Consider the following 9,175-nt stretch of genomic DNA (forward strand, 5'->3'; position numbering starts at 1 on the left):
TCGAATGGCATTTCTGTAAATACTGAAAGCGTACTTTTGACTTAAACAGTGAGGTTTACGCTTTCTAATCGGAATTGCGCATTCGGGTAAATACGCTAAGGACGGCGGGTTAGGACTTAGAAAAATCCAGGGGCCCTTTAGCAAATTTACCCCCGAAGGGGTATCTTCTATTTCCGGCCGTTAGATCCAGATCGGACGGCCCGGAACAGATGGGAGGGAGAGAGAAAAGGGGCGCCGGCGGCCGGCATAGTAACTCCAGCGGCGGCGCTCCATTGCCGGCGACAAGAAACACGTCGGCGAGCTCGGTTCGGTGGCTACAGGCCACGATTCGAAGAACCAAGGGCACCGAGGGTTAGCGGGGAAGCATGGGATCTCATCTAGGCCTATTTGGCGGCCGGAGGTCGCGGCCGAGGCGGTGGTCGCCATGGCCGGCGGTGCGGTTGTCGTCGGCACACACGGCTAGAGCGCTAGAAGCAGTGAAACAAGGAAATAATGGCGTGGGAAGATAGAGGGGAGCACGGCGAAGCTCACAGCGGGGAGAATCGAAGTCGACGGCGGCTCGAAGACTATGGACGACGCGGATGGCAGACGGCGGACCACGGCATCCACGGAGCGGCGGTTGTAGCCTCTGCTGCGCTCGGCGAATGCGAAGAAGAGGCGGGGAAGGCAGCAGAGGGACTAGCGGGGGTCACGGTTCCCTTTTAACGAGGCCGGGGAGCGGGGGAGGGCTCCCACGACGCGCGACGTGGGCGCGGTTGCGTAGCGGCTTGACCGGCGCAGCGGTTGCTGGAGGAAGGGGAAAACGCTGGCAAGCGGGCCCGGGCGGTCAGCGGCTGCGGGCGCGAGGATGATGCGGCGGCGGTTGCGCGCGTCAAGCTGGGCTGGCGTGGCTTGTTGGGCTGAGCGAGGCGCGCGGCAGGCGGCGCGGCTGGGCCGGCGTGGGGCGCGCGGCAGGCGGCTGGCGCGGGGCAGCGGTTCCGCCTGGACTGGGCCGGCCCAGGAAGGAGAATGGGAGGAGGGGAAGGAAGAGAGGGGAGCGGCCCGTTGGGAAGCCGGGCCAGCAGGCCGAAATGAGAGAGAGGAGGGAGATGTTCATATATTTTTTTTCTTTTTATTTTCCAAACAACTTTTCCAAAACATTTTCAGTTCAAATTTCAATTTCCTTTGAAATTGTTGATTAATACCACACATTCACAAAATAATATGCAGCGACATGAATGCACATACATGTTACTATTTTATGATAAATTTTAAACTCATGAGAAATTTATTTATTTTCTACATTTCATGAGCACAAAATACAGAATTAGATCATTTTAAACCTATTTTCCAAAAGAGACAAATTTTGGGTGTTACATTAGCCCCGTTGGTCAGATGAAAAGCAGTTGTGCTTCTATGGAGCTACTAGTTATTCAAGACGACGCTGGGTTGCACTTCCCTGTTGATGACATTACCGAGCCTCTAACAACATGTGAGCTACATATTCCAGATGATAATAATGCATCAATCATGGTGGCTGTCGGGGTTGTATCTCCAATAGACCGAACGAAGACACCAAGAATCCATGGGTCAGTTATTCAAACTGGATATGCTAGCGTCTCGGTCGATAGAGTGCTCAAAGGTTACAACAATGTTCCTCTTGACATTGAAGGTGGTGATGGGGAGAAGACACTAGGAGAAGCAGAGAAGACATTTATTCAATGGCGCAAACGCTTCATCATCATTCCTGGGGCGCCACCGCTTCCCCTACCTCACCCTAGGTACGAATGAAAGTGAATGAAATATTATTTTCCATTAATTTTCTATTGGCTTCAAAAATAATTGACACACAACTTGTTTTTGTAGCAGGGTCTCCCCCCAGCCTAGCCTAATCATTCATTCCCCATCTCATCACAGCGTCGCGGGGGGCGAGACGACTTCATCCCCACGGCGATCGCCAACTCCTACACCGGCCCCATCGCCTCCACAACGATCTCCAACTCCTACACCAGCCCCACCGCCTCCACAACGATCTCCAACGCCTCCACGCCGATCTCCACCAACACCGGCCACATCGCCTCCACGCCGGTCTCCAACACCGCCCCCACCCCCTCCACAGTGACGCACTACAAAGACGTCTAAGGTCCCGGCGGCAAAGAAGACCCCGAGAAAAAGAGTTATTTCTCAAGAAATACTTCCTGAAAAGACTGATGAGCAAATAGCAGCTGAAGAAGACAAAAAAGTGAAAGATTTTTTTATAGATACCAAAAACAAGAGTCAAGCGAAGCTTAAGGAGAAGCCGTACTTTTACCTACCACAAGAGGTGCTGAGGCAGAAGGTCGATGCTCACAAGAAAAAGATGATTGAACTTCGTAAGCCTTCGCCACTATCAGACTATGACCGCTCCCTCGTGAAGTCACATGATGCAGGTAAGAAAAAGAAAAGAGCATCAGGGAAGGATGTCCCACAGCTCGGACAACAGAAGCAACCAATGCAAAATCTTGTTGTTGCTAATGAATATGGTTCCAACATAGAAGTCTATCGACCAGACAACTCTGGAGAAGTGTCGGTTCAAGCCCTTAATGCTTTTTTTAAAGATACTGGTTTAACCTTGGATCAATTGACGGGCAAAGCTCCAATCCAGAACCTGGAAGTTGATACCTGGAAGACTTATAAATATGGCAAAAGTCTGTACAACCCTGCGGCTCTGAATGAATTAGGTACGCAAATGTACTTGCTCAACAAGTGGTACATGCAGGCGTGTGGTAGGGGTGAGCAGTGGATCTTTGTCAGATTTAGAGACCATCATTACTTCCGTGGCGATGACATCTTACATATTAGTTTCGAAGAATTGCATCAACTATTCCACTTGGACGCTCTGGACAAATCAATCATTAGCTCCTTTTGTTTGTAAGTGATTCTTACTTTTATTTAATAAACTCACTTCCATGCGTACGTGTATATAATTATCCTCACATGTAACTTATATTTATATACAGATTCCAGATGTCAGAGCTCCAAAGAATACAAGACACCAGTGTTGGCTTCATTGATCCTTATATCGTATTCAAAACCGGTATTATTGTCAAGGAGCGGTGGGTATCTGAAGCACAGGAGAATATCATGATGTTCTTTGTGAAGCAGCACGACAAGACAACAATACTTTTCCCGTACAACTTTATGTAATATCAATACAACTTATATGCATGTACGTGTGTGTATAAACCAATACAGGTTTCACTGGATACTCATTGTCATTGAGTTAAACTCAAGTCGGTTAGTAATCTTTGACTCGTTGAGAAAAGAGCAGGCACTATACCAAGATATGATAGACATTATCCAGGGGTAATTTCGATCTCTCGCGCACAACTATTATTGAATAGACTTTGCCATAATTTATTAACGATCGTACATTATTGGTCGCATAGGGTTTGGAAAGAGTTTATTCGGCAACATCGCAAGGATTGCAAGGCACCACTTAATGTAGTTGAAATACCAGTAAGTTGTACTATATACACTTCCCCACGTGTTTAATTAATATATCGTACTTCAATTTACGTGTGAGATGATGAGAATAATCTTCTTCTCGTACAGTGGTGTTTGCGGCAGGAACCAGGTAATAACTTGTGTGGATACTACGTTTTTGAATTTATCACTGCGCACATAAGAAGAACTCCTAAAGATGTCCTCAGAGTACGTATATATCAATTTTTTATTTATTTTTAAATGAATATATATATATGTATTAATACTTTTCCTTTTATTTCAAATGCAAGACTGAATGGTTGAAACGAAGGGTCATGCAAAAAGACCATCTGAAAGCAGTTCAGAAGTCAATAGCAGGATATCTTCTAGAAAAAGTGCTAAATCCCAACGGCGAGTTCTACTTTGATCCTAAGGAATAAATAATGTAAATTAAATGTTTATTGATATCGTTATTTTCGAGAACAAGATTATGAAAGTGTTGTATATATACATATATATATCTATAATATATATAGGTTCATACTTTATTCGAATATAATAATGCTCGAGATGAGAATTAGATGTAATTATATGCGTGCGTGTATTTATATTAGCAGCGTAGAATACGTACATAAAAACATATTATATATTAAACAAATACGTGTAACTGAACTGAAAACAAATTAAAAAAAAAGAAAAAGAAAAAAACCTTTAGTCCCGATTGGGGTTACCAACAACCGGGACTAAAGGGTGCGCCACGTTTGCTCGGCTGGGGCCTTTAGTCCCGATTGGTAACACCAACCGGGACTAAAGATCCCTCTTTAGTCCCGGCTCGATGACCCGGGACTAAAGGTGACACCTTTAGTCCCGGGATCGTTGTCTCGGCGCGGTAACCGGGACTAAAGGCCGTTACCGCCCGGGACAACAGGTCCATTCTGTAGTAGTGTAGGAGAAACAAAGAAGAGAGACACACACGCGCACGCACAGACATAAAGACAGAATATGCGTGGTCTCCGGCTTGAAATGCCTAGCTAGAGTTGAAGCTAGGAGGGATCGAGGGCACTCCGCTTTAAGCTCATCGGGCTGTGGATATATAAGTTAAAGTGATGGCTCAGAACCATGTTGGTTTCAGAATAATGGACCCTAGCTGCGTCAGCATTGGCTCAGCTATAAGTATAGGGCATAGGAGACTGTTTATGAAAACTTATCTCACCATGCCGTTGCCTCACTTTACTAGCACAGGCAATGATATTGACATCCCTTCATGTTACATGATTACGTCGATCAGGGTACCACATTTCTTCTTCTCACTTTCGGGGGGGGGGGGGGGGGGGGGGGGGGGGGGTGTAGAGACCTGCGTTACTTTACTTATCCGTCCATTAATTGAACAATGAACTGAGCAGCATATTAATCACGCTGGTCCCACATTGAACCAACAGACATACATCACAAAGTTTCTAGTGTTTGATGTACATTAAGCTACTACTCTTCCCTGTGCTGGATTAGGCTTAGTACATGCACTTGTTTCATTTTCATAGTGGGATCCGAATTCCTTAGACCTATAATATATTATGGCTTTGAGTTGGAAGATAACAGAGAGAGCTCGTGGACCATGCATGGTGTGTGAGTGCTTGCTCGTATGTCTGGATTTTTGTTACTCTATAGAGTACCATTGGATGTAGAATTCAGATATTTATTACAAGGTGTAGAGCATATGAAACTCCATAAAGCTCCTAGCATCCTTTTGCGTGTGTCCGCCTCCTTTTCCTTGTCTCCCAGTCCATTCAACGCTCCGCGGGGGCCTCTGGCCAAAAAAATAAAAAAGAAAAAAAAAACCTCACGCCTCGACGCCTCCGCTTTGTCCCTCTTCCCCTCCCTCGGCACCCGTCAAAAGAAAAACGCCTCACGCCTCGACGCCTCCGCTTCGTCCCCATCGGCCGCCGCGCTCCCGGATGCCGCCAGCTGCCTCTCTGTTGCCTTCCTCCCACAGATCCGCTTCACCTCCTCCCGTTCCCCCGCCGGGTGCCTGGCGGCCTTCTCGGAAGGAGGAGGGATCGGCTGAGGGAGGCAGAGGTGATGGGGGGCGACGTGGCGGCCGGTGCCGGCTCTCGCGCCGCGTAGGCCGCGCCTGCTACGGAGGCCGTCGTCCTCCCGTCGCCGCTATTTCAAGCCGCGGTCGCTCGCCTCGGCCTCGGCCTCGGCCCCAGGATCTCGTGGCGGCGTGGCCGGTCGCCTCCCACGCCTCGGTCTTAGCCTCACCTGCTGTGACTCCGCCGCAGCCCGTCTCCCGGGGGCTCCCAGCTCCCGGAGTCTCGCCTCCATACGCGCACGGCACAGCCCTACACCGGTGGCCACGGCGTCGTGGTCTTATGTTCTTCGGTTGGGTGTGCGAGCCGTGCCCGTGGCCGTACACGTGCGCACAGCGGATCGGCAGTGCGAGCAGTGCCCGGGTGTGCGTGCGGGCCCAGCGAGCGGCGCGGCCCGCAGTCTTATACGCGCGCACGACGGATAGGCTCCAGTGCGCGTATACGCCGCCGACGCTGTAGACTACACCATGACGTGACCTGGGTTCATCCGCGATGATGAAACTGGAGGCGGGTACAGTGGTGAGTGTTTTTTCTCTCTCCTCTCTTGTGGTTGTTTGCTTTTGCTCATAGCTGAAGGCATGTACATGTACTACTGGGATTATGATTCTGGAACACTGATTTGATAATTGATCACAATTTGTACAAGTCAGCATTTGATACAAGGAAGTGAGCATTTTGATTTATGGTTGGCATGATTTAGATAACAATTACAGCAATTTCTTCTGGTTTTTAGTTTTTTTAGTTTCGTTACAATCATATATGCTTTACTATGCTGAATTGATCTATTATGAAATTCCTGCTCCTCTTTTTCCAATGCGTTTCAATTCTGCTTTAGTAGCAATTGTTTAAACTAGATTCAAAGCTGCAAAACATTTTTGTTGCCATGGTGTATAGGAAGTAAATAGAATATGACACTTTTATCTAATGCATACTTCAGTTTTGGTTGTTATGGATTTAATCTTAAATGAGCAGTAAAGGTTTGCAGTGTGAACATCATACCTGAATTTCTCATGCTGTTAGTTACGACTTCACAATTTTCTCTATCTATTACATATGCACAGACCTTTCACGCTCATTGGTTCCTTTCAGGGCCATGCTATAAATTTTTCTACATTTTATTTGTATTTAATGCAAGGCATGATGTTTTCTTTTGTGATCTTTAGTATTCAAAACCATTAAATCTAGCTTGATTATAAGCTTTCTCAATGTGATGAGTCATGACTGATATAAAGTGTCATATATTATGCACGTGTTGGTCACCAGGTTTGCCATATGCTATGCTGAACCTGTATTTTCTTGGCCATTCATAATGATCAGCAACAGCTAGCAATGGCCTGCGCCGTACCTGACATTTGCATAAATTATTTTATATGATTTGTTATGTCAAACCTAAAAAATGTGTTTCTTTCTTTAACTGAGATAGTTTGTTTCTTATGCCAAGATCCTATCACAACTGCCACAGCCGCAGACCAGCCAATGCTCCCGCAGCTCGCTTCACTACATCACCTGTAACCGGGACTCCCAGATCTGGTCAGTACACCAATTGCATCTCTTTCTTTGAGCGACCAATCAATATGCTTCTTAGACCTTTTAAATGCTGGGGTTGGGACAACCTAATGTGGTTAGGTGAGCAGATTGCAGGTTATTTCATATAATTCTTCCGTTCATTGCCTTGAATCATGCCTGATCTAGCCATTTGCCTGATTTGGCCAATACAAATAGATTTGACACCGCTCACGCTGCTTCATGGTATGCACGGAACTGAACCATGTACAAAATTCATCATATCCATTTTTTTTCACCGGTCTTCGGACTTGCAGGGGGTGCAATCGAGCGGGGATTAGGTCCAATAAAATTGATGCCTTCTGTTTCACGTCACTCCTGCCTTGGCCTGCTTTGTGCTTCAGTCATATATCATTGTTTCCAGTGTACCTGTCCTAAAATGATCTGGCAAATCCCTGTCTACATAAGAATGCAGTTCGCAGATTGAAGGTACGCCAATAGAGACCGGCTGTTTTGCTTGGGGTATATGTTTGTGGTGCTAATTCTTCTCTAACATTTTTTTTGAAGCGTACAAGTTAAGGAACGATCTTACAGCTGGGAGGTACACATTTTGCAAACTGATCAAACCGCGGTATATATATATATTTTTTTAAAAACTCACAAGATCTTAAGTGAGTTAGATGAGTAGAAAGTGGGACAGAAACTGAAAGTGAATTTAACTGGGACCCTACAGGTACCGAAATTATTGTCAAAGATCTTGAGCTGCTCATCTGAACTCTGTATGACCATGAAAGTTTGGTTGTTTAAAAAATCTGCATGTTCTCAAGTGTACCTGAATTTGCCGATGGAAAAAAGAATGTTGCAGAGAGAACATTGGGACAACAACAAAGAAATGCAATAGTTTCTGCACTAGCTAAATAATTAATTCTAACATGAGGTTCCAATAAGCAGCATGAGCAGTTGTACTTTTGTATACGTGTTTGGATTGTTTGTGTGACAATAATATGATGCTACCTCATTTACAACTATTTTCCCTTCCTCTAAGAGCCTGTACATTTGTGTGGCAATATCTGACTTATAACTAATGCAATTTTTTTTGTATCAATAACTAACGTAATTTTGAGTTAATATAAAACAGCACTTCACTCTGTTGTTCATATGTAAGTTAATAAAATACTATAGCCAACATTTTACTATATCTAAACCGCATAGGCCACCAGCTCACCCTATACAGGCGCGGCGAAGCGCGCCTACCTGCCTAGTTTGAATAAAGACCCCACGCTATTCCTTTACGTCCGGCAACTATCTCAAGCCGCGCTCCCAATGCATTTGGATAAATACCACTATTGATGGGCTACTAATTAATAGGTTTGGTAGAACCATAGGCTATTTGAAATGCATGACTCCGGTAATCAAGATAGCACATTTCTCCTACATACGAATGACAAGAATATTAGTAAGACATGACAATATTATTTTACGCCTTAGTAATTAGCAATAATCATCGACCAAACATTATTGAATTTACTGGCACGAGGTGTTTAGACACCGGACGGGTAGCTTGTCCTGAACACACTTGTATTACTGGCACAAGGTGTTTAGGATACACTGCAAGACCATGCTGACATCCATGATGTGAACATCCAAACCACGAATGCACCGGAATACATGGCAAGATCTTTTTCTTGGTTCCACCAACTGACATGCATATGCATGAGACCGCAAGAGCTGGTGCTGTGCAGTGAGGCTTGGAGATCAACAGACAAGATAAAGGAAGAGATGTGCTCTGGTCACCAGATTAAAATGTGGAGACTGTTGCAACAATAGGAGGGGCACTCTGTTTTATGCTCCTCATGCACTCAGGCTCAGTTGGATGGGCCTAGTACAGGCAATGCAAAGGGTTACCTTGAGATCCACATGGGCTGCTAGCAGATTTGCATAGTACATGAACAATAAAGTCTAAAGTTGAAACACTATATCGCATTTTCTTTCTTTTTTTCTTGACGCATGTGGCATCGCATTTTTGGTCCATGAAAGGTATATGATGCATGTGGAATCTTGGTTGTCCTTACAACTTCACCAAGCAGTTTGTTTGCTATGATCCATTGGGACGATGCTAGAGATTCATTGACTGCTTCCTA

At 45.5% G+C, this 9,175-nt stretch overlaps 1 long non-coding RNA gene across 2 annotated transcripts; it reads left to right on the forward strand.

Moving 5' to 3' along the window:
- The first annotated feature begins 5,279 nt into the window (after positions 1–5,279).
- On the forward strand, positions 5,280–8,022 carry LOC136509512 (uncharacterized). 2 transcript variants are annotated; one of them, XR_010772367.1, is made up of 4 exons: positions 5,280–6,050; positions 6,973–7,280; positions 7,352–7,523; positions 7,602–8,022. It is a non-coding gene; the product is annotated as an uncharacterized lncRNA (long non-coding RNA). The 2 variants fall into 2 exon arrangements; XR_010772366.1 differs by having other exon boundaries at positions 6,973–7,061.
- The last annotated feature ends 1,153 nt before the right edge of the window (positions 8,023–9,175 follow it).

The sequence above is a fragment of the Miscanthus floridulus genome, chromosome 15, assembly GCF_019320115.1.
Source record: "Miscanthus floridulus cultivar M001 chromosome 15, ASM1932011v1, whole genome shotgun sequence".
NCBI classification, from domain to species: Eukaryota; Viridiplantae; Streptophyta; class Magnoliopsida; order Poales; family Poaceae; genus Miscanthus; species Miscanthus floridulus.